The following is a 23672-nucleotide window of genomic DNA, read 5'->3' as shown; positions in this document are numbered from 1 at the left end:
AGGTGAAGATCTTCTCCAATTCCAAGTGTGCTAAGTGCATTTTGAACCAAGGAGGAGCTCCCTGGGAAGCACAACCCCATGAGAAGCCTGTAACAGCCCCCCATCCCGCGTGGGGACCAGGCCAGGGCAGCATCTCCCACGGGGCGGGCTGCGACGGGGGTCGAGCGGGGCTGCGGTGCCCCCCGTCAGGGGGTCCCGGCCTCCCCCCACAGAGGCGTCCCGGGAGGACGGTGGCAGCAGGGCCGAGGTTGGGCGCCATCAGGGAGGGGACTCTGCCCGTTTTGGAGGCTGGACAGCATGGGGAGCCCCCGTCCTGTCCCCGAGGGGAGGCTCTGGGTCCCCCTGGGCCCATGGTTCAGCCCGGCCCCGATTCCATCCCGGGAACGCGGATGCAGCGGGCTCCAGACGCATTGCCCAGCACTGCGTGGGGCAGCAGGAGGATCTGGGCTCTCCCCGGAGCAGGCACTGCGCGGGGCAGCAGGAGGATCTGGGCTCTCCCCGGAGCAGGCACAGGATCCCACCGCCCCTCGGCGCGAGCCATGGGGAGGCAAGTCAGAGTGCAGAGTTGGGTGCCGCAGCCGGTAGGAGGCGCTGGGTGGGATGGGAGGCAGGTCAGGGCCGTGGGGCTGGGAGCCGGGGTCGGTCCTCGTGGTGTTTCCAGACCCCCGACGGGGGTGGTAGGCAGGGACCAAAGTGGTACCTTGGATGGTGTTGCCACGACAGCCGTCCCGTGCTGGGTCCCCACAGCTCTTCAGAGCTGACGGCCACAGACATCCCCTCCCTGTCCCCTCCCCATCCCCATCCCCATCCCCATCCCGGGAGAGCTCTTGGGGAAGGGTTTTTACGCTCCTGCTGGCCAGGGTCCCGGTGGCACACACACAAAGCTGATGCTCTTTCAAATCCAAACAGCCCCTTTGGGTCCAGGCAGGTGGCAAGAGTACCCTTAGGGCAGGAGCTGTCTGTATCAAAAGAGGAAGAGCTTTTCCTTCAGTCCTAAAATCCCAGAAACTGCCTGGCCTCAGGCACACAAAGCCTCTGTGTGATGATAAGGCTGACATGAAGGTGAAAGGTGGCCACAGACCACTGCCAAGAGCCCTGGCACAAGTTGCAGCCGCCAGGGCTGGGACAGCACAGGGGCTGGAGCCCCAGGCACACAGTCCCTCGCACAGTGCCAGCCCCTTCGGGGGGCTGGGGGTCACGGGACAGGGTTCCCTCCCTGGTGACCGCACACTTGGGGCTGGCAGCTCCATTGCGCAAGGGGCTCTGCCCTGCCCACCTGGGTCAGCGCTTCCCCTGCCCTGTCCTTGAGCAAGGCCACCGCACATGCACAGAGCAAGGCCACAGCTGAGGCATGGAGACACTCAGTTCTGCCTTGTGCCATTTCCCAGCAGGGCATCATGAGACGGTTTCTCACCTTCGTGGGGACCATCCTTTGGAACTTGTGGCCGGGGTGTCTCATCCAGCTGAAGACGTGGGGGAGAGGCAAGCCGCAAGCCAGCCAAGGAAGAACAAAGCTCCAGTGTACCCAACTGGGTAAGAGCCTCGTGGCCAGAAGTACCCTCAGCTTCTGGCAGCAGAGGCAATGGGGAAGGTGCCCTCCAGGTTCCTGACACAGGGTCTGGGGTCAGACTGTGGCATGGTCCTTGGGGACACGAGCCTGTTCCATTGTATTGAACATGGCCCAGCACCTCCCACAAGGACAGACCCTTGTGGGGAAAGCCAGGTGTGGCAGCTGGGAGCCATGGCAGCCTCATCACATAGCACCCTGGTGTGTCTTGCAGGAGCCACATCCGACCGCCGTGTGCAGCCCCTCATCAACAGACCAAGAGCTGCTCTCTCCTACAAGAAAGGGACAGGCTCCTTCGTGGCACAAGTCATCTCCGCCTTGGTGAGTGCCAGCCTTGTGTGGGCTCTGGTGCCCCACCAGTGCCCCATCACTGATGCCAGCTCACTTGGTTTCCCACAGACCTGGGCTCCTGCCTCTGCTCAGAGGCAAAAACGCACACAGGCTTTTGGCATGCTGTGGCGAAGACCGCCAGATACCCGTGTTCCCTGTGAGGTAGGGGAAAAGGCTGTTTTGTGCACTTGTTCCTCCATCTTGGGGCCTTGGTGCCCTCCGTGCCTCAGTTTCCCCATCCTGGATCTAGCACTGGCCCACTGGTAGCCTGTGGGCTAAGTCAGAGAAGAGGCAAGCTGGAGGCTCTGCAAGCAGCAGGGTTTGAGAGAAAGGTGCTGGTCGAAGGCCAGGCGAGAGTGGGGCTCCTTGGGGTGTCTCTGGGGAGTTCATCTTGGGGCAGTGGTGGTATTGGAGAGGAGGGGGACAATGCAGTGTAACAGTCTGAGAAGAGCGTGGGCAAAGGGGCTCTCTCTGGAGCTGTCATGGGCAGGAAAGAACAGGCTCTGCCCAGGCATGTGTGGGATGAGGACTGTACTGCTAAAGGCCCGTTGGAGCAGGACAGGGACCAGGAGTGGGGTGGGGAGCAGGCTGAAGATTGTGAGGAGGCTGGAGAGTGGGATGAGGTGCTGAGGGCAGCCTGACAGCAGCAGTTAGGGACAATCTCCCCCTGGTGCAGCAGGGGAGGCTGGGGTGAGGGCAGCCCCCCGGGGCAGGACAGGCTGCTTGTCCGTGGAGTCAGGGGAGGAGAGCCCAGGCATGCACAGCGTGATGTGGGGTATAAGTACAAAACTAGGAGCTCGGGAAATATGTGTCTCTTCCTAAAAAGTCCTGAATCGTCCCTCACAAAGGAACCTTTTGGGTGGGTGGCTCAACACCATTGCATTGAAAGTGGAAATAAGGTGGGTGCTTTGAGTGGATTGGAAAAGGGGGCTGAGGGAGCAGCTGCCTGTGTCCGTGGGAAGGCCTGGGGCTGCCATGGGGCAGCATGCAGAGCACTGGGGCCCCTTGTGAGAGCTGTGTGGGATGAGAGGGCTGTCATGGGGCAGCATGTGGAGTGAGAGCTGTGTGGTGCCGCCTGGGGAATGAGAGGGTTGTGGGCGTTGCCAGGGCTGGCAGCTGCCCTTAGGGCAGCATGTCCTGCAACCCCCGCATGTGGGGCCCTGCTTGGAGGGAGCCCTATCCCTCTGCCTCCCCACATCCCCCTTTGCTCAGGGTGGGGAACCGCGTGTCATTGCAGTCCGTGACAGCGAGCAGTGAGACGCCGAAGCCCAGGAGGACAACCGGCCGATGGGGAAACCTGGGGGGTGCCGTGGTGTTGAGCACCAAAGCGCTGCCTCATCCCGTCTGTGTAAGAGGAGCACTCTGGGGCCAGGCTCAGTGGCAGCATGTGCCACTGTGCTGAGGAAGGGCTGTGGGAGTGGGGAGATGGGAGGCTGGACACAGTCCAGGAGCAAAGGGGTGAGCTAGCTCAGGGTGTTTTCGGGATACTTCTCGCCCCTGCTGCTTTGGTTGGTGAGCAGGTTTTGTGCAGCCTTCCCCATGGGCAGAGGTCAATAGGTAATAGAAAGGCAGGGTTTCACTCCCTTCTTGCCCGCTGGCAAGCAGCCCACTGGCACGCCAGGGGTGAATGTGCCCAGGCAAGTCCTTTGGAAAGCCAGGGTCAGGGGAGGTTTCCCCAGAGGTGGGTGGGAAGGGGGATGTTATGTGCAGGGTGTTGGTCCCGTGCCTCGTTCGTGTGCAGTGCAGGAGTAGATAAAAGCCTTTATTTTGATGGGGCCTGCCAGAGATATGCGAGGAAGATGAGGGACATGACCACGGGCCCCAGACCAGCAGCTTTGCCGAGTCGAGCCAGGATCCCACAGCAGATTGCAGAGTGGACAAGGAGTCCTCAGCCACAGGCCTGCTCACCCGAGCCGATCGTCGTTGACACCGCCCCGGGGACAGGCGACGCTTGGGACACCATTCGGTGCTGGACCCAGGACATGAGCCAGAGCCTGGAGAAGCCTTCAGCCTCGCTTCAGGTGAAGGGGTTTCTCTGTCTTGATGGGACAGGTGGTGGGCAGCAGTGTGTGGAAGGGATCGGGACATAGAGGAAAGGCCAGGCTCCAGCAGCCCGAAGCAGCAGGGAAAGCAGGAGGGCAATGGGAGCAGTTTGGGGGGAGTCCTGAGAGACTTAGGGGTTCTTGGGTTATAGCTTGTGGTTATTGCCTTGAGGTTGTACTCCTTAGAGGTTATTGCTTTGAGGTGGGCGAGGCAAGTTGTCCCTGGGAGCTCCCCGCCAATCTGCAAAAGGGCCGAAGAAGGCTCCTTCGGACTCACTGTACCACCAATGTCTTCTGTTGTAGAGCCCGGAGAGCATCCCAGTGCTGATCCCAATCCCGGAAACAAGCAACAACGACGTAAGCACCGCTCGCAGCCCCCCACATGCTCACCGCCATGCTGCTCTGTGTCCACGTGCAGCTTGGCCAGGTTCTGCAGATGGGATTGTTGGTGCAGGCTTTCTAGGCCACGTGAGAAAACAGGCCTGTTGAAAAGAGGGCGAAAAGTGCAGGCTGTGCAGCTGGTCTTCCTGTTAGAGGGAGGGCAAGAGCCCAAACCTAGGACTAGGAAATAGTCCAGGGGCCCCTTTCGTGGTGGATCTGAAGGAGAGGTGCAGAAGGTGGGCCCAGTGGGTGCCCCCAGCCCGCCAGTGTGATGGGGCTCGGAGCTAGTGTGTGCGTGGAGCTGTAGAAGGCTGTGTGGGGGTGCTGGAGGCCCAGAAGGCTGTGCGGTGGCCACAGCACCTTGAGGGCTGTGCCGCGGCAGTGGGAGGGGCTGGGAGAGGCAAGGATGGGGCAGCGACTGTAGGAGTTGGCCAGGTGGGGCAAGTGGTGCTGTTGGGGGTGCGGGAGGTCTTTGAGAGAGGAGCCTTTGCGTAGGCGTAGGGCAAATGTGGGCTGAGGCGTTGCTAGTGGAGTTGTGGAGGGAAGAGGCTGGGAGGTGAGAGCGGGGCTGCCTTGAGCGCAGCACCACCGATGGCCCCTTTGTCCCTGGAAGCGCTTGATGGCCAGGAGGGGTGTTGCCTGGAGGAGTAGGCGCCATGGTGGGAGGAGGGAGGTGGGAGCAAGGTGTCTTTGTGTGGAGAGGAGGGCGAGTGGGTTGCGGGGAGGTGGGCCCGATGGGTGGGCCAGGGGTGGCAGTGGTGGTGGCAGTGCCACGTGCCTGGCACCTGCGAGGGCACTCAGCACCACAGGGAAGGCACTGCTTGTGGTGGGAAGGTGCAAGCTGCCAAGTTGGTGTGGAGCAAAGGGAAGAAAGAGAGGCTGTAGTTGGCGTGGGAGCAGAGGGGTGGGCTGGCTGTGGTGCGTGCTCCCTTGTGGGCCCTTGGAAAGTGAGTGAGGCGAGGTGGGAGGCTGCTGAGCAGAGGGGCGCTGTTGCTGCTTGGCACCACGTTGGCCAGGAGTAGGGCTGGCGTGCTGTGTTGCGCTGCAAAGGTCTCCATTCCTTTGTCAGGCTGTGGAGAGGGCCAGCAGGGCTGCCTCGGACCCCAGGAGAGAGCAGGAGGCGGCGAGCAGCAGCGGCGGCATCGGTGCTCCGGTATGAGCTAAGGAGCGATCTGAGGTGCGAGAGGTTGTGAGGAAGGGCTTTGTTGGGGCTCTGTTGGTGGGCAGAGGTGGTGGTCTGCTGGGGGAGGGCGGTGTGAGGTTGAGCTGCTGCCCCCAAAAATGCTCCTGAGCTGAGGAGCCCTGGCGTGGGCAGAGAAGAAGCCCATGTTTACTTCTCTCCCGGCTCCACCAAGCAGACCCATGATTCCCCTGCTTGGCCACTGGCTCCCCGAGATGGCAGCTTGGCCGCAGGCTTGGGGCAGGCGTGTGGTGCATGCAGGCCTTCCCGAAAGGAGCAGCTGCCTTTGCCGCTGGGGCCTGGCCGTGCAGCTGGGGCCCCCATTAGGCCCTCTGGGGAAAGGTGGCGCAAAGGCTGTGCGCCAGCATGGTCTTCAGCCCCGCGTGCTGCCAGGCAGCTGCCCTGTGATGCAGGGAGCCCCTCAGGCAAGGCATCTGTTGTGCTCGCAAGGCTTTGCAGGGGGGCTACTTGGGAGCAGGCAGGCGGCAGAGGCCCGAGGCGAGGGCCAAGCAGGGTGGTGGGTGGGAGCCCTTTGTGGTGGGAGTCAGGGCAAAGGAGTCGGGGCTCTTGGGCTCTTGGCTTGTGACTCTTGCCTGAAGGATTTGGGTGCCTTGAGGCCTGTTGTGCGCGGGAGCTGCCTGGCAATGTGCCCCCAAAGGGCCAAAGGAGGCTCCTTCTGAGTGCCTGTGCCACCAATTTGTTCTCTTGTAGAGCCTGGAAACTGTGCCACCACCGGTCCCAGTCTCCGCACCCAGCAGCAAGGACGTAAGTGCCACTCCTAAGCCCCATATGCTCAGCCGGGTGCTGCTGTCTGTGCACTCGGAGCTTGTCCAGGGTGTGCCCACGGGTTGCTCGGTGCAGGTTTTCTAGGCCCACAGGAAAAAGAGGCCTGTTGAAAAGAGGGCGAAAAGTGCAGGCTGTGCAGCTGGTGCGTGTGTTAGAGGGAGGGTAGGAGGCAAGAGTAGAGGCGGCGGTGGGCGAGTGCTGCATGGGTGTGGGGAAGGGCTGTGTTTGGGGGTGAAGTGGCGAGGCCGTTGGTGCTGTGGGGTGTGAGGCCTTTGGAGGGTGAGGCTGGGCGGGTGGAGGTGGGAGCAGGGCCGTGTTGTGGTGGGTGGCGGGAAGTGGGCGAGGAGGAGTTGGTGGTGGGTGGGTGGGAGTGTTGGAGCGGGTAGGGGAAGAGGAGGTTTGCTGAGAGTTGTTGGGAAAGGGTGTGTGTGTGTGTGTGGGGAGAGGTGGGCATGGTGGTGAGCGTAGGAGGGCGGCTGTATTGGGTGGCCGTGGTGGAACCCCGTTGGCCCGAGCAGCACGAGGTGTAGGCAGGTAGGGAGGGGCCACGCATGCAGCCTGATCAGCAAGTGCACGTGGCGAAGGTGCGTCCGCTGTGCGGGGCTTGTGCCGAGGCCACAGTGGTGCTGGGGATGTAGCAGCAGGTTGCCGTCCCTGCGTGGGTGATGCTCGGTGACAGTGTGCCCTTGGTGGCTTTGCAGGTGGCCGCCAGAGCAGCTGCGAGCACGGCCAGGGAGAAACCGCGGCGGTTCCTGAGGGCGCAGCGGCGGGGAAAGCCTCCTGGCGTGGAGCCACCAGAGCTGGTGAGGGCTTGGGCCAGGGCAGGGCAGTGTGGTGGCAGCTGTGTGCCAGTGCTGTGTCAGGAAATGGCCTGGGGGCTCCTTTGGTGGTGGCTCTGAAGGAGGGGCGCCCAAGGCAGGCCCAGTGGGTGACCCCGCACCGGCAGCGTGCTGGGGCTCGGAGCTAGCATCTGAGCGGCCATGGAGAAGGCCGTGTGAGGGTGGGTGTTGGAGGCACAAAAGGCTCTGCAGTGGCCACAGCACGTTGGCAGCTGTGCGCCAGCAGTGGGCCGGGCCGGGCCAGGCGAGGATGGGGCAGTGGCTCTTGGAGTTTGCCAGCAAGGCTGGTGGGCAGTGCTGGCGGTGGGGGTGCGGGAGGTCTTTGAGGAAGGAGCTTCTGAGCATGCATAGGGCAAATGTGGGCTGAGGCTGGTGAAGTCGTTGCTAGTGGAGTTGTGGAGGGAAGAGGCTGGGAGGTGAGAGCGGGGCTGCCTTGAGCGCAGCACTACCGATGGCCCCTTTGTCCCTGGAAGCGCTTGATGGCCAGGAGGGGTGTTGCCTGGAGGAGTAGGGGCGGGGGGCTGCTAAGGGCACTGGGGCGGGTTGTTGTGCGGTGGGCAAGCAGGCGGTGCTGGAAGTGGTGGTGGGTGGCAGGCAGCAGGAGGAGGGAGCGGCAGTGTCGGTGGGGGCATGGGTGCCATGGTGGGAGGAGGGAGGAGGGAGAGAGGCTGGTGTGTGGGTGTGTGGGGAGAGGAGGGCGAGTGGGTTGCGGGGAGGTGGGCCCGATGGGTGGGCCAGGGGTGGCAGTGGCGGTGGCAGCGCCACGTGCCTGGCACCTGCGAGGGCGCTCGGCACCGCGGGGAAGGCACTGCTTGCGGTGGGAAGGTGCAGGGCAAAAGCTGCCAAGTTGGTGTGGAGGGAAGGGAAGAGAGAGAGGCTGTAGTTGGCGTGGGAGCAGAGGGGTGGGCTGGCTGTGGTGCGGGCTCCCTTGTGGGCCCTTGCGAAGTGAGTGAGGCGAGGTGGGAGGCTGCTGAGCAGAGGGGTGCTGTTGCTGCTTGGCACCACGTTGGCCAGGAGTAGGGCTGGCGTGCTGTGTTGCGCTGCAAAGGCCTCCTTTGCTTTGTCAGGCTGTGGAGAGGGCCAGCACAGCTGCCTCGGACCCCGCGAGAGAGCAGGAGGCGGTTGAGCAGCAGCGGCGGCATCGGTGCTCCGGTATGAGCTAAGGAGCGATCTGAGGTGCGAGAGGTTGTGAGGAAGGGCTTTGTTGGGGCTCTGTTGGTGGGCAGAGGTGGTGGTCTGCTGGGGGAGGGCGGTGTGAAGTTGAGCTGCTGCCCCCAAAAATGCTCCTGAGCTGAGGAGCCCTGGCGTGGGCAGAGAAGGAGCCCATGTTTGCTTCTCTCCCGGCTCCACCAAGCAGACCCATGATTCCCCCGCTTGCCCACTGGCTCCCTGAGACGGCAGCTTGGCTGCAGGCTTGGGGCAGGCGTGTGGTGCATGCAGGCCTTCCTGAAAGGAGCAGCTGCCTTTGCAGCTGGGGCCTGGCCGTGCAGCTGGGGCCCCCATTACACTCTGGGGAAAGGTGGCGCAAAGGCTGTGCGCCAGCATGGTCTTCAGCCCCGCGTGCTGCCAGGCAGCTGCCCTGTGATGCAGGGAAGCCTCTGAGGCAAGGCGTCTGTTGTGCTCGCAAGGCTTTGCAGGGGGGCTACTTGGGAGCAGGCAGGCGGCAGAGGCCCGAGGCGACGGCCAAGCAGGGTGGTGGGTGGGAGCCCTTTGTGGTGGGAGTCAGGGCAAAGGGGTCAGGGCTCTTGGGCTCTTGGCTTGTGACTCTTGCCTGAAGGATTTGCATGCCTTGAGGTGGGCTAGGCATGTTGTGCGTGGGAGCTGCATGCCAAAGGGCCAAAGGAGGCTCCTCCTGAGTGCCTGTGCCACCAATTTCTTCCGTTGTAGAGCCTGGAAAGCGTCCCACTTCCAGTCCCGGTCTCCGCACCCAGCAGCAAGGACGTAAGTGCCGCTGCTAACCCCCACATGCTCACCCTGGTGCTGCTCTGTGTGCACGCGTAGCTTGTCCAGGTTGTGGCCATGGGTTCCTCGGTGCAGGTTTTCCAGGCACACAGGGAAAACGGGCAGGCCTCTGGAAAAGGCATGCAGCCTGAGCAGCAAGTGCCTGTCCCGAAGGTGTGGCACTTCCTGTGTGGGGCTTGTCGTGTGCCCACAGTGGTGCTGAGGATGCAGCAGCCCCTTTGCCCTCGCTCTGCTGGTGATGCTCGGTGACAATGTGCCCTTGGTGGCTTTGCAGGTGGCGCAGAAGCAAGCTGCGAGCATGGCCAGGGAGAAAGCGCAGAGGGTCCTGAAAAAGCAGTGCCCGGGAAGGTCTTCTGCCCAGGAGAGAGCAGAGCTGGTGAGGGCTGGGGCCAGGGCGGCAGAGTGTGGTGGCAGCTGTGTGCCACTGCTGTGGCAGGAAGTGGGAGCAGGGCCCCTTTGCTGTGGATCGGTAGGAGAGGTGGCCAAGCTGGGTGCAGAGGGTGCCAGCACATTGGCAGCATGCTGGGGCTCGGAGCCAGTGTGTGCACAGACATGCAGAAGGCTGTGTGGGGGTGTTGGAGGCCCAGAAGGCTGTGCAGTGGCTACAGCACCTTGACAGCTGAGTATGCGGCATGTTCCACTGCATGCCTGCAGTTCTGGAAGCAACCATGGTGTGGGCAGAGGAGGAGACCATCTTTGCTTCTCTCACAGCCCCACCAACCAGACCCATCCTTCCTCTACTTCCCCACTGAGACACCCCCTTCACCTCAGGCTTGGGGCAGGCGTGTGGTGCATGCAGCCCTTCCCGAAAGGAGCGCCTGCCTTTTCAGCTGGGGCCCATGACACTCTGGGAAAAGGCTGGGCCACAAAGACTGTGCGCCAGCGTGGTCTTCAGCCCCATGTGCCAGCCAGCTCACATCTGAGGTGGGGAACCCCACAGCCAAGGCATCTGTTGCCCTTGTAGGCTTTTGCAGCCTCCCTCCTTTGGGCTCCCTTTGGGGCAATGGGCTACTGCCCTGACGTAGGAGAAAAAAGGAGAAAACTGAGAGGTCACTACCTGCCCAAGGAAGCCAAGAAGGTGAGAGCCTGCATATTGCAGCCATCAAGTGTACGCAGGGCTGTGAGAGCTTCCCAGACACTCCTGTCCCTTTCCTGAGCCTGTCAATCCCCTACACTGCTCACAGGACAGGGATGGACCAGGGTTGGCAGTTACCGGCGACACAGGTCCCCTGGTAAGCAAGCACTGTGAGGCAGGGACTAGCCCCTATGCAGCCTGCAGTGAGACAGGCCCAGCACTGGCACACTCCAGGTTGCTCCTTCTCCCAAGGGCCGTGTCACATAGAAGCCTGGCTGTGCTCGCCCAGCTCCTGGCACCAAGGCTGTGCTGCTGCCTGCGTGGTGGCAGTGGGCCTCAGAGGGACATGGGGGGACTGTGCTAGGCTCCTTCCCCAGTGCTGAGCCCAGCACTTGTGACGCACCTGGCGCTGATTTGTTTCTGCTGTAATTGTGAATACACTTCATGTACCTGCTTCCCAGCTAGCCTAAACACAGTATTTGTTCCAAAGCTACATTGCAACAGGAAAATATTACAACTCAGCTTGCTATTTCTCAGATCAGGTGACAGCAATCTGCTCAGGTTGGGAGTCTATCTCCTGAATGCATCTACTTTGTGCAGATCACTTAACCTTATCTTTCTTGGACTGAAGACACACATTCAGACAAATGCGTGCATGCATATTTAAATGCATCTTTTCTATCATGATATGAAAGACAGAAAAGAGCCGGCTGGGGATGGGATTACCAATGGCAACCTGAGCATCTTGATTAGAAGAGGCAGGGCTGTGTAAAAGACAGAAAACCCTTTGCTAGGGTTTGTCAGGGTGCTGGGTTTTGGTAAGAGATACACAGTGACCAGGCTGCTGCAGAAAGTTCTTTCTACAGTGAGGTGGAAGGAGATGGCTGAGAAAGTCTTTCTGTGGCAGAAGGGGTTCCCAATCTCATGAATAGCATACTAACACATCCTATCCCTGGCAGGATTGAAAGGACCAGGAATGCTGCTCCGCAGTCACCAGCACAAAAACGTGGATATTCCCAAGGAGAATCATCATACAGATAACTAGAACCAGCAGGAAGAGGAAGGCCTGAAATTCTGGGACATCAGTGCACCCTGGAAGGCTACATTTCATAACAGACGTCCCACTGTCCCACACATATTACATGGGATAGCACTAGATCGCCACTGGAAAAGGACATTCATGAAGTTCATTTGAAACACGTTAGCATAACTTTGTTAGGCTTAAACATGAGAAACAAATGAAACCAGATTACATCACGTGCTCATTAAAAACTTTGTACTTAACAACACTCTTAAGTTCTCCTACTAGCCACCCTGCAGATTAGAGGCAATGACAAGCTCACTGTGGTTCCCACAATCTTACAAGCTCCCAGGGGAAAGTCACACAGTGTGAAGTGAAATCACAGGAATAAAGTGTCTTGGAGGTTTAACGGGGCTTGCTGAGGGCTGTTAGAGATGGAGCTGGTGCCAGAAATCCATGTCCCTCCCCAGGCACTGATTAGACCAAAGCATCACAGGCACTGCTTGCAGGAAGATGAAAGGGACAAACGGCTCTGCCCTCAAGTAGCACTTTTGATGTGTGGCGGCTCTTCCATTAATGACACACACAGACACACACAGCTTTAATGGTTTGCTTCAGTGCAGTCGACACATCCCTGCTGCCCCAGCCCTGCGTAACTCTCCCCACATCATCCTCCATCCTCAAGCACTGCCTCGCAGTGCTGATATACAATCTCTGTAACCTCAACTTTCCTGATATTCCTCAGGCCTAGCCTGCAGCACCCTGAAACCTGACCCCATTTGTTGGGGCCCAACGTCTTCACCAGGAACCCCATGCAAGAGCAAAAAACTGATCCCCAGCCCCCAAGTCCCGCTGTTTCAGTGGTGCCTCTTCAGCATAAATCACAAGCCACACTACACAACTCCTGCTCCCCTTATCCCTGAACTTCCCACTCACCACCTGCTGCAACAGCTAGATAACAGGTTGGACATCCTAGGAAATGTAAAATGGCACTCGATAGCTGCTGAAGCAATGGAAGCAATGGTCTCTGGAATTACTCCCCACTCCTCTGCACTGAGTACATTTCCAGGTGAGATTACTATCCAGCTCACAGGGAGGTACCTCCACACCAGCACCCACAGTTAGGTGTCCAGCTCTCTGCACTGAATCTCCTCCTAGGCATCTTCCTCAGGATGAATTGCATCCCACTGGGAAACCAACTTATTCTCTTCAGGGATGGCAAGGGCACTCCAACCTGTGGCTCTCTGCACTTCAAACACCTCAGTTTAGCCAAGGCAGAGCCTCTTCCTGGGGTCTTCATTTTTCCAAGGACACAGAACACCTTTTCTGCCCAAAACCTCCACCTCCCTGCAGAAAATAAAATATATATAAGAAACAAGATTTGAGAGCTGGAGGAAATGCTTTGCTGTGAGGGCTTCAGATTCTGCCACAGACACATGAACTTCCTCCCACAGAGCCACCTCCCCAGCTAGCAGGCAAGGGCAGGGACACGGTGGAGTAAGGAAATGTAGCTTGTGAGCTGTATGGTAGGAGCTGTGAGAAGGGCTCAGATACCCGTGTCCTGTTTAATAAACTACAGTCACAAAACCATCAAGGAGACATTTTACCCTGAAGAACTTCAAAACATGAGCCCTGAAGACAGCGGAATCTACAAAATTGAGAAGATCATTCCTGTAAAGGAAGAAAGAAACAGCTGCTGGTAAAGTGGCACGGCTGGTCCAGCAATTTATCAGTTACATTGAAGCCTCCCAAGTCTGCACGTCTAGCTTTTGGGCTTGGAGCTGGGGGAAATAAAAGGAGAGAGGACAGTGTTTGAGGACATCATACTGCCCAGCAATGACAGCCCCAGGATTTGCCACCAAACACAGCTCAGACTTTGTTGTAGAGCAGGTGAGGCCCCCGGAGCACTCAGGCGAGTGAGACCTGGGGCTGGCAGAAGTACAATACCTGCACAGATGGGAAAAACATCAAAGGGAAACTTCCTTTGAAACTGCACTGCTGGGTATGACATGGCACTATCCTTCGCAGAGAGGCTGTTCACCACTCCTCTCCAGCTTGATGGAAAGTAGGAACAATCTTCTTAGCTCCCACAGCAAAGCTCCAACCATTGACTTCCCAGCCATAGTCCTGGTCTATGATTAAGAAAACAAAGCTTAAAACAGACAACAGTCTTCAAAGCTTGTGTACAGCCAGGGGCCTAGTGCAGGGGAATTAGCTGCCTGATTCAGAGATTAGGTCTCAGCTCAGACCTCAGCTTAGATTAAGCTCACACCTAAGCTTTAGACACTCTGACAACTGAAATTAGGTGGAACATATTCACCTTTGTAGCTCTGAATTCCTATTTCCTTCTTTCTGGGGGCATCAGGACCTTCATATCCCACACCCACCTACTTGATCCTTCCAGTCTTTTCAAAGGCAGCCACTTCTGGCTTTTTCCCCGAATGCCACGCAACTGACGCGTGAGAGAACACTGAGTTACCTGCCAAGGCTTACACTGTGCAGCAGGCAGGAGCCAGAGGCAGGACCTACCAGGCACTTTTGGAGTTGCAGTATTGTTCCTCAAGTGTCCCACATGAACAGAGAGCAGCGTGACTCTCCAATAAGCGCATGGAACTACAAGGAGATCACACTCCCTATGATGCACTGAGGAGGAGTACTAAACTGTCTCTCCTGTGTGGGCAACGCGCAGTATGTTAACCACACTTGGAACCAGAACAAGATGATGCCCAGGATGAGACCAGAGCTGCTGCATTTCTGAGCAAGAACGGAACAATTTGGCCCAAGCTTTTGGCTTTGCAAAACTGAGTTCTTATCTATTTCTTTGCTCTATCCAAGCACTGCGTGAAGGGAAACTGGACAGAACTTGTCCTGAGTGAAAGCATGTTGAGCCCCATTTCTAGAGCTAGAAGGGCAGCTCTGATGGGGAATGACAAACAGAAGTGATAACTGCAAAGAGCTAAAGAACGGAGGGGGTGCTATCAGTCTCCGACAATTGTATACACCTTGCAGAAAGGTGCAGAGTCTAAGCTGTTCTTCTGCACTTCCCCTGTGGCCAATGCAGAGAGCCTTCCTGAAGGAAATCTATTGCTTTCTGATTCACTTGTGCAGAGCACCTCTGATAAATCACCCTCTTCCTCATTTTCCCCAGTGGCCAAGGGGACCATGTCTTCATCTGGAGGAAAGATGATGGTCCACAAAGGGAGCAGCCAACAGAGGCAGCGAACAGACGCAGCAGTTTGCGCAGCAGTTCGCGCAGAAGGGCGCCAGAAGGCAAAGAAGGCATCTCTCCATTTTGCACATTTTGCGCAGTGGTGTGTCCTTCCCTGGGGCATGGTCATGACACGCCACAGAGCACGTTCCCCAGTGGCTGCGGGAGGTGCTGCATTGGCTGTGTCTGAGGCCTCAACCCAGACAGACCCTCAGACAGCAGATGCAGCTCTGCAGGTGTCAGGCTGCAGGGAGTGCCTGGGGCCTCTCCGTGAGGCCTGGACTGACAGACAGCTCTCCTGTGTGAGGTGTGCTGTGGTTGACCAGTTGCGTCACCAGATAAAGGAGTTACAGGAGGAGGTTAGTAGGCTGCGTAGCATCCGAGAGGATGAGCGGGAGATTGACAGGGTGTTCTCGGAGACTGTTCAGCTCCGGAAGTCCCCTGCCCCCACTGCAGCGGAGGTGTCAGAGGGCTCAGCACCGTGTGTAAAGGTGCATCATAACGCTGTTGAAGAGGGCTGGAAGCTGGTGACCTCTCGTAGAAGGAGAAAGGCTCTTGCTCCTCCTCAAGACTTACCCTTGAAGAACAAGTTTAGCGCCCTCCAAGCTGAGGAGAGGCTGGGCATGGCTCCAAGGGAGGCAACTGGCCTGACAGACCCTGTGCCGTGCAGGAACCCCCGGAAGAAACGGCGAGTGATTGTTGTGGGTGACTCCATGCTGCAGGGGACAGAGGCACCTATCTGCCGACCTGATCTCTTGTCCAGAGAGGTTTGCTGCCTGCCAGGGGCTCGGATAAGAGATGTCGTGGAAAGACTGCCAAGGCTTGTCCACGCGTCGGACTACTACCCTCTGCTGATCTTCCATGTGGGTGCTAACGACACGAAAGGCAAACTGGAAACCATCAAACGGGACTTCAGAGCTCTGGGAATGGTGGTCAAGGGTCTGGGAGCCCAGGTGGTTTTCTCCTCAATCTTGCCTGTGAGGGGAAAGGACAGGAGGAGGAGTAGACGAGTTTTCCAAGTTAACAGCTGGCTGCGCCGCTGGTGTTGGCAATAGGGCTTTGGTTTCTATGACCATGGGACCCTGTTTGAAGATCAACAGCTGATGGGGAGCGATGGGATCCACCTTACCAAGCGGGGCATGCACGTCTTTGCCAACAGATTGGCCAGCCTGGTACGGAGGGCTTTAAACTAGGCAAGATGGGGGAAGGGGAGTGGTATAGTGGCAGGGGAGTCAGTGAAACACCGCTCAAGTCAGGATGCCTCCAGCGGGTGTATACAACCAGGGGAGACAGCATGGGACATGGCTATGGAGGATCTTCTTGCACCTCTTCTGGGAAGCTTACATGCTTGGCTGGCTCTCTCAAATGCCTGTATACCAATGCACGCAGCATGGGGAATAAGCAGGAAGAGTTAGAGATCTGTGTGCGGTCGCAGGGCCATGATCTCATTGCAGTGACAGAGACATGGTGGGATAGTTCACATGACTGGGATGCTGTCATGGATGGCTACGTGCTTTTTAGGAAAGACAGGCCAGGAAGGTGAGGTGGTGGAGTTGCTCTTTATGTGAGGGAGCAACTAGAATGTATGGAGCTCTGCCTCGGGGTGTATGAAGAGCAAGTTGAGAGCCTATGGGTAAGGATTAAAGGGCAGGGTAACATGGGTGACACTGTTGTGGGGGTCTACTACAGGCCACCTGATCAGGAGGAAGTCATCGATGAGGCCTTCTACCGACAGCTGGAAGTAGCCTCACGATCACAGGCCCTGGTTCTCATGGGAGACTTCAACCACCCTGACATCTGTTGGCAAGACAGCACAGCTAGGCACAAACAGTCGAGGAGGTTCCTGCAAAGCATTGATGATAATTTCTTGACCCAGGTGGTGGAGACGCCAACGAGGAGAGGTGCAATGCTAGACCTTGTACTAACGAACAAAGAAGGTCTAGTTGGAGATGTGAAGGTTGGAGGCAGCCTTGGCTGCAGTGACCATGAGATGGTGGAGTTCAGGATCCTGCGAGGAGGGAGCAGGGCAATGAGTAGGATTGCAACGCTGGACTTGAGGAGAGCTGACTTTGGCCTCTTCAGGGACCTACTTAGGGGAATCTCCTGGGGTAGAGCCCTAGAAGGAAGAGGGGTCCAAGAAAGCTGGTTAATATTCAAGCGTCACTTCCTCCAGGCTCAGGATCAGTGCATCCCTCTGAGGAAGAAGTCGAGCAAAGCGGGCAGGAGACCTGCCTGGCTGAGCAAGGAACTCCTGGCCAAACTCCAGCAGAAGAAGGAAGTGTACAGAATGTGGAAAAGGGGACAGGCCACTTGGGAGGAATACAGGGACGTTGTCAGAGCGTGCAGGGATGCGACAAGGAAGGCTAAGGCCCAGTTGGAATTAAATCTGGCAAGGGATGTCAAGGACAACAAGAAGGCCTTCTTCAAATACATCAGTAGCAAAAGGAAGACTAGGGAAAACGTGGGCCCGCTGCTGAATGGGGCATGTGCCCTGGTGACAAAAGATACAGACAAGGCAGAGTTATTGAATGCCTTCTTTGCTTCCGTCTTCACTGCTAAGGCCAGTCCTGAGGAATTCCAGACCTTGGAGACAAGAGAGGAAGGCTGGAGAAAGGAAGACTCTCCCTTGGTGGAGGAGGATCAGGTTAGAGATCTTTTGTCCAAACTTGACATCCACAAATCCATGGGCCCCGATGGGATGCAGCCACGAGTGCTGAGGGAGCTGGCGGATGTTATTGCTAGGCCACTCTCCATCATCTTTGAAAGGTCCTGGAGATCAGGAGAGGTGCCTGAGGACTGGAAGAAAGCCAATGTCACGCCAGTCTTCAAAAAGGGCAAGAAGGAGGAGCCAGGAAACTACAGGCCTGTCAGCCTCACCTCCATCCCTGGAAAGGTGATGGAACAGCTCCTCTTGAAGGTCATCACTAAGCATCTGGAGGACAAGAAGGTGATCAGGAGTAGTCAGCATGGATTCACCAAAGGGAAATCATGCTTGACCAATCTGATAGCCTTCTATGACGGAATGACTGGCTGGGTAGATGAGGGCAGAGCAGTGGATGTTGTCTACCTGGACTTCAGCAAGGCTTTGGACACTGTCTCCCATCCCATCCTCCTAGGTAAGCTCAGGAAGTGTGGGCTAGATGAGTGGACGGTGAGGTGGCTTGAGAACTGGCTGGATGGCTGAGCTCCGAGGGTTGTGGTGAATGGCGCAGAGTCAAGTTGGAGGCCTGTGGCTAGTGGTGTCCCCCAGGGGTCAGTCCTGGGTCCAGTCTTGTTCAATATATTCATCAATGACCTGGAGGAAGGGACAGAGTGCACCCTCAGCAAGTTTGCTGATGATACTAAACTGGGGGGAGAGGCTAACACACCAGAAGACTGTGCTGCCATTCAGAGGGACCTGGACAGGCTGGAGAGGTGGGCGGAGAGGAACCTCATGAAGTTCAACAAAGGCAAGTGCAAGGTCCTGCACCTAGGCAGGAATAATCCCATGCACCAGTACAGGCTGGGGACTGACCTGCTGGAAAGTAGCTCTGCTGAGAAGGACCTGGGAGTGCTGGTGGACAACAAGTTAAACATGAGGCAGCAGTGTGGCCTTGTGGCCAAGAAGGCCAATGGGATCCTGGGGTGCATTAGGCAGAGTGTTGCCAGCAGGTCGAGGGAGGTGATCCTGCCCCTCTATTCAGCCCTGGGGAGGCCTCACCTGGAGGACTGTGTCCAGTTCTGGGCTCCCCAGTACAAGAGAGACATGGCACTCCTGGAGAGAGTCCAGCGGAGGGCTACCAAGATGATTAGAGGGCTGGAGCACCTCTCCTAGGAAGAAAGACTGCAAGAGCTGGGCCTGTTCAGCCTGGAGAAGAGAAGATTGAGAGGCGATCTCATAAATGTGTACAAGTATCTGAAGGGGGAGTGTCAAGAGGATGAGGCCAGTCTCTTCTCCGTGGTGCCCAGCAACAGGACAAGAGGCAATGGGCAGAAACTGAACCACAGGAAGTTCCACCTGAACCTGAGAAAAAACTTCTTCACTGTGAGGGTGACAGAGCATTGGAACAGGTTGTCCAGAGAGGTGGTGGAGTCTCCTTCGCTGGAGATATTCAAAAGCCGTCTGGATGTGATCCTGGGCAATATGCTCTAGAGGACCCTTGTTGAGCAGGGAGGTTGGACTAGATGATCTCCAGAGGTCCCTTCCAACCTAAACGATTCTGTGATTCTGTGATTCTGTGATTCTTCTTTAGACTGTTTTCTGCTGCCCAGATGAAGTGGGATAAGTCATGCCTCCTAAATACTGCTTTTTCTTCCCACGGAACCAGAAGAGAGAGTGCAGAATATTCACAATGGCGCAGAAACAAAATACATGACAGCACAAGACCTCTGGGAAAGTGCCATTTGTTGAAGAATGCTCCCCCTTCCCCTGGGAATAACACCTGGCATGAGAGCATTCTTCACTCAACAGCATACAGGGAAGAGTGCAGGTATTTCTGGCTGAAAACAGTCAATCAGCTTTCCCTAAAAAGGAAATAAGAAACAACACAAGCTTACCCCTGCACTGGCTTGCTTCACTGGTTGATCCTGGTCACAAGCATTTTCTGCTGCTCTGTAATGCCTGAGAGAAGTAGAGAAAGACAGAAATGGGCTGTTTCCATGTTGTCACATTCAATTGTGAAGAAGCCACCTCCTGGTTAAGAAAGGCTTTTTGAAGAGCTGAATCTGGCTACCACCTCTGCTGCACACATGAACAAGGGAAAACATCCCATCAGCTTGCAGCACCACTCTTCTGGAGCAGCAAGACTGGGAGAGGAGGGAGAGCTGGGGTCCTTCCCCACTTCCTTCCACCTACACATGGCAGAAGCCCTTTCCTTTCTCTGCATCAGTTTCACTAGCTGGAAGATGGGGAAGCCACCAGCTCCTCCTCTGTAAAGTGCTTGGTGACCTATTGGGGAGCAATAGTTAGGTGCTAACCTGCAAGGGAAAACATGAACATTTGCAACCATATCTGCATCCACGCAGAGCTAGCCCACTCAAACTAAACACCAGCACACTGAACTACAAATGGACGTCTTCAAGATGTTCACTGGCAGTTTAGAGGCTAGTCAGAAGACCGTCTCCATTTGGGAAGGAGTCCCCATTAAAACAACACAGGCTCTGAAGATCAAGAAAACACACAGACATTGAAGGTCTCCTCATATACATCCCTTTTCCTCCAAAAACTAATATCTTCATTGTCACCAAAGATCCACCTTTTCAAGGGGCAGACCTACAACCGACCCCCACGGTATCCCATGCTCATTGTGCTTTAAAGCCATTCAATCCAGGATGGTAATAGAGACTCTGTACCCGATCAGATCATTTCTCTGAAACCACTCTGGGCCCCAAGTTTCACCTCCCTTGATACCTGCACTGACAGATGGGAAAGTGATAAGAGAAAAACCACCAGTCAACTTTCAGGGACAATTAAATGCATGGGTCTCCGTGATAATGCAGACAACTTCCTAACACTACCTGCCTGAGTACAAAGTCTGAACTCTGGCAAACAGGCCCTTCAAACAGCATGTGAAAGTTTCTCAGAACGAAGCAAGCAACTGGCTAGAGTTTCAAGTCCAAGATTCCACACTTGCCCTCATTAGTCGTTTTCTTATGACATGTGCTGGTCGCAGGTCACAAGCAGAGCTTGTCGTTTTGCAACACAAAACAAGCTTTCCCCAAATTCCTGGACCTCCTCAAAAATAATTACAAAACTCCTATGTTTGCATAAGAATGTGACAGGCGTATTAAAAAAGGACTTGGGACCTCTTATTTCAGGAACAAGCTGGAAAAAAAAACCCATAGGGACAATAGTAACATGACATGACATTTGAACAAACTGATGGCTAGAGAAGAAACTTGTTTGTCAGCAAACCCGTTGAACCTGGCCTCTCTGCAGGACACAGTTCAAAACACCTTCAAAAGATACATGCCTTCAACTTTCTAGAGAAGCTTCGTAAAGGAAACAACCTTGATGTAAACAACGGAACTGAGCTTGTCCAGAAATGGTGCAATTTGCCTCCTTGATTTGAACATTCTGCCATCATTACAAACAAAACAAAAGAAAACAAAGCACACCAAAACAAAGCAAAGACATAGTTACAAAGGGATTCTTTAAGAGTCTTGTCTAAACTCTACATTCAGTTAACTAAAGGGCACCTAAGGGTGCACAAAGAATTGATTAACTGACATTACTGCAAAAAGCCAGACGCTACAAAGGTCACCCCTAGGAGAACAGACTTCCGCCTACACCTCAGAAAGTCACTGGCACACCAAAGGCTCTCTTATTCACTTGTAACATGCATCTTCACTTTCACAAAAACCTTACAAAGCCACTTCAGCCAGGAACTAGCCGACAGGGTTTTGGGGTTTGTTGTCATTCTTTCCAGAAAGAGCTTGCTTAATTCCATAGATCCCGACAGAAGCTTGTTAGAGAAGAGAATTGTAGCTGATTTAGCTTCAGCTTAGCCCAAGTCTGACTCTTGCTTAGTATTAGTGCCCGAAGTAGATGAAGCCGGCAGGCCTCAAGGCCCAACTGTCAGTGAACTCCAGAAACATTGCTGATGATGTGACTTTGCCCACCAGGTAACTGCAAAACAGATTACAATCAGCTAATACAAATACAAAACTAGCTAGTGAGGATACAAAGTAGAATGCAGGGGACAAGATGGGATGCACCTGGGTTGTGGTTGACCTTCCAGAAGGGAAGGGACTGTGGGAAACAAGGACATGGCAGCCAGCCTGGGATGAAGGCCTAGGCCAGACAGAAGGAGAGAGACACCAGTCAGAAGGAGAGAGACACCAGTCAGAAGGAGAGGGACCACCGACTCAGTAAAGAAGACTGGAGGAGATCTTCCCTGGCAGGCAGGGAAATAAAACTGTAAAGGGTCCCTTCCCAGAGGCACCCAACTCAAGCTGTCACTATGCTGTACTGTCATTTACATGAATCATTCATTTTGCTGCTATACGTGTGTGAGACTCTGCTCCTTGGAAACCTCGGGTCAAACTGTTCCCATAACAAGCTGTATTAGCAAAAAAGCTCTGGCTGATTTAGACATCCTCAACCAAAAGACTGGAGACTTTCAGCTGAAACTCTCGCTGCTGCCCATGGGCAGAGGCACACAACCAGAGAACACCACCTGGAGTCCAGGTCACTCTGCTGACATGGGACCTCAACCACTGGCAGGAGAAATAGTGTATCCTGTCACAGTCACTCAGCACAGACAACATCATGAATGAAAAGCCTCACCATTTCAGTAACAATGATTTAGGAGAAGAACCAGAGTTTTCCTCGGGACACAACACCCAAAAACAATAAGGCATACTAATTACTTGGAAAACATACAACTCCTGATGTTCTCTCCCTTGCCTCAGTCTGCCCAGGGTCCTCCACCCGTGCCTCGATGCCGAGGAAAGAACAGGCAGAACAGGGCTGGGCAGCCACACACACGTCTCACACAGACCGACTTCCCTGTGCAGCGCCCAGACTCCCAACGCTACGCATCAGGTCCTGAGTTCTCCCCTCCCAGCACCTCGCCCGATCATCTCCCCCACACACATGGCACAGTCTCTCCAGCAGCACCTCCTGCCACCGCGGCAGCATCTCAGCAACACCCCACACACCTCAACCAGGCAACAGACTGCTCACACACAGCTGCCTCTCCTACCACTGCGACTTTGGCCTCTTTCTCACATGCCTCCCACTAACACCCCCTTCTCGCACCCAACGTTTCTGGCTGTTACCAGCAACAACATACCACCCCGGCCTAGACGTAAAGCCTGCCTCCTTCCTCAAGGAAACAAAGAGACTAAAGAGTACTAAGCCATCTAAGGTCACAAGCAAACACACAAATCACTACCTTCTGGAAGCTCCAGAAAAAGACAAGCCCACACAGGTCACAAAATAAAAGACAGAAAAGCAACTCACAGGCACCCACTTAAATAACGTCCTGCTAAAGCAACACTCAGGAACTAGGTCTCACAACCAATTCTCAGCTGCACACTTCCTAACCAGGCAGGAGGCAGCAGTCAGGGGACAGAGTTTGTCAGTTGATACAAAGAGGGAGTCTGGCAAATACTTCTGCTTCAGGAACAGAAACTGCAGGTGGTTTCTAAGGTTTCTTCCTAGTCTTTTCGAAAGTAATTAGAAAACACTGGAAGGATTCTTCAGTCTTTCTTCAACCAAATCCCTTCTTCTCAACTCTCATCCTCCCACCAAGGTAGTACCACCGCTATTGGACCATCTCCCCTTTTGTGTCAGGTACACCCAAACTTCCTACAACAGAAATGATATCCTTCACAGAGCACACGATGTTTGCTCGCAATATACGACCAAAATCAAGCACAAAATATTGGGAGGGGGGGAGATGGCAAATGCCAATCTATTCATGTAAAAAAGCATTCTCATTCAGTACTTGCTCATATTTCAGAAGGTAAAACTCAAGAAGGCAAAACATCTCTGTGTCCTCCAGGTCAACCTTTAGCACAACGTTCGTTTCAGTCGAGCCGTCTTCAGGCACAACTTGCCAGCAGCAGCCTTCCAGCAGACACAAAGTACAACTCAACCTTCCCAGTGTGACCTTCAGGGATAACTACCACTTAAATACCTGGCTACAGTAACAACACCCGCTCTTGAACAGAAGCACATCCTGCTCCAGGTTTAGGAGAGCACTCACCATCCGCGAGAGTGCTGTCCTGTCCTTTCTCAAACCCTTCGGGGTCAGATGTAGTTTGATCACACAGGAGGAGCCATTTTCTCTACATAATTCAGTAATAAACGAGGAAAGCTCAGATTTGCTAAAGCAGCCAGAGGCAGGGAGCACGGATGGACACAAGGCAGAAGCAAGGAAAAATGCAGCTATGCTTAGATGCCTCCATCTCCAACAGCAACACCCACCTCGATGAGAGGGTGACGCTCTGCCTTTACAACTGGGGTTTAGCCAAGGGCCTGGGAGAAAGCAATGAGGACAGTGGCGTCGAGGAATACTGGAAACACCCGGAAAACCCGGGCCCTGACCCGTGAGTCCCCTGACAACGCTCCCCCCGCCAGGCCGCGCTCCCGGCCTGCTCCTCGGCCCGGCGAGGACAGCGCCCGCTCGGGGCCGCCCCTTCCCTTTCCCCCTCACACCCGCCGGAAGAACGGCAGCTCCCACACGAGGTGTCTCGCTCCACACACACTTCCCTCCGCCCAGGCCCTGCTCTGTCCCCAGCCCTCTGTCCCCGGCCCCGCACACGGCAGCTCCTCAGCCTCCAGCACCGGCAGC

At 55.7% G+C, this 23672-nt stretch overlaps 2 long non-coding RNA genes across 2 annotated transcripts; one reads left to right on the top strand and one right to left on the bottom strand.

Annotated features, from left to right (window-relative positions):
* Window positions 1-1473: 1473 nt before the first annotated feature.
* LOC138063496 (uncharacterized) lies at window positions 1474-2011 on the top strand. The gene is made up of 3 exons (XR_011137075.1): window positions 1474-1533; window positions 1782-1888; window positions 1967-2011. It is a non-coding gene; the product is annotated as an uncharacterized lncRNA (long non-coding RNA).
* Window positions 2012-13148: 11137 nt separating this feature from the next.
* On the bottom strand, window positions 13149-23337 carry LOC138063552 (uncharacterized). The gene is made up of 3 exons (XR_011137088.1): window positions 23085-23337; window positions 18928-18991; window positions 13149-13315 (listed from the first exon to the last, which is right to left on the bottom strand). It is a non-coding gene; the product is annotated as an uncharacterized lncRNA (long non-coding RNA).
* Window positions 23338-23672: the final 335 nt, after the last annotated feature.

The sequence above is a fragment of the Struthio camelus genome, chromosome 32 (assembly GCF_040807025.1).
Source record: "Struthio camelus isolate bStrCam1 chromosome 32, bStrCam1.hap1, whole genome shotgun sequence".
NCBI lineage: Eukaryota > Metazoa > Chordata > Aves > Struthioniformes > Struthionidae > Struthio > Struthio camelus.
Note: the sequence above shows the minus strand (reverse complement) of the source record. Positions and strands in the feature narration are given on the sequence as shown.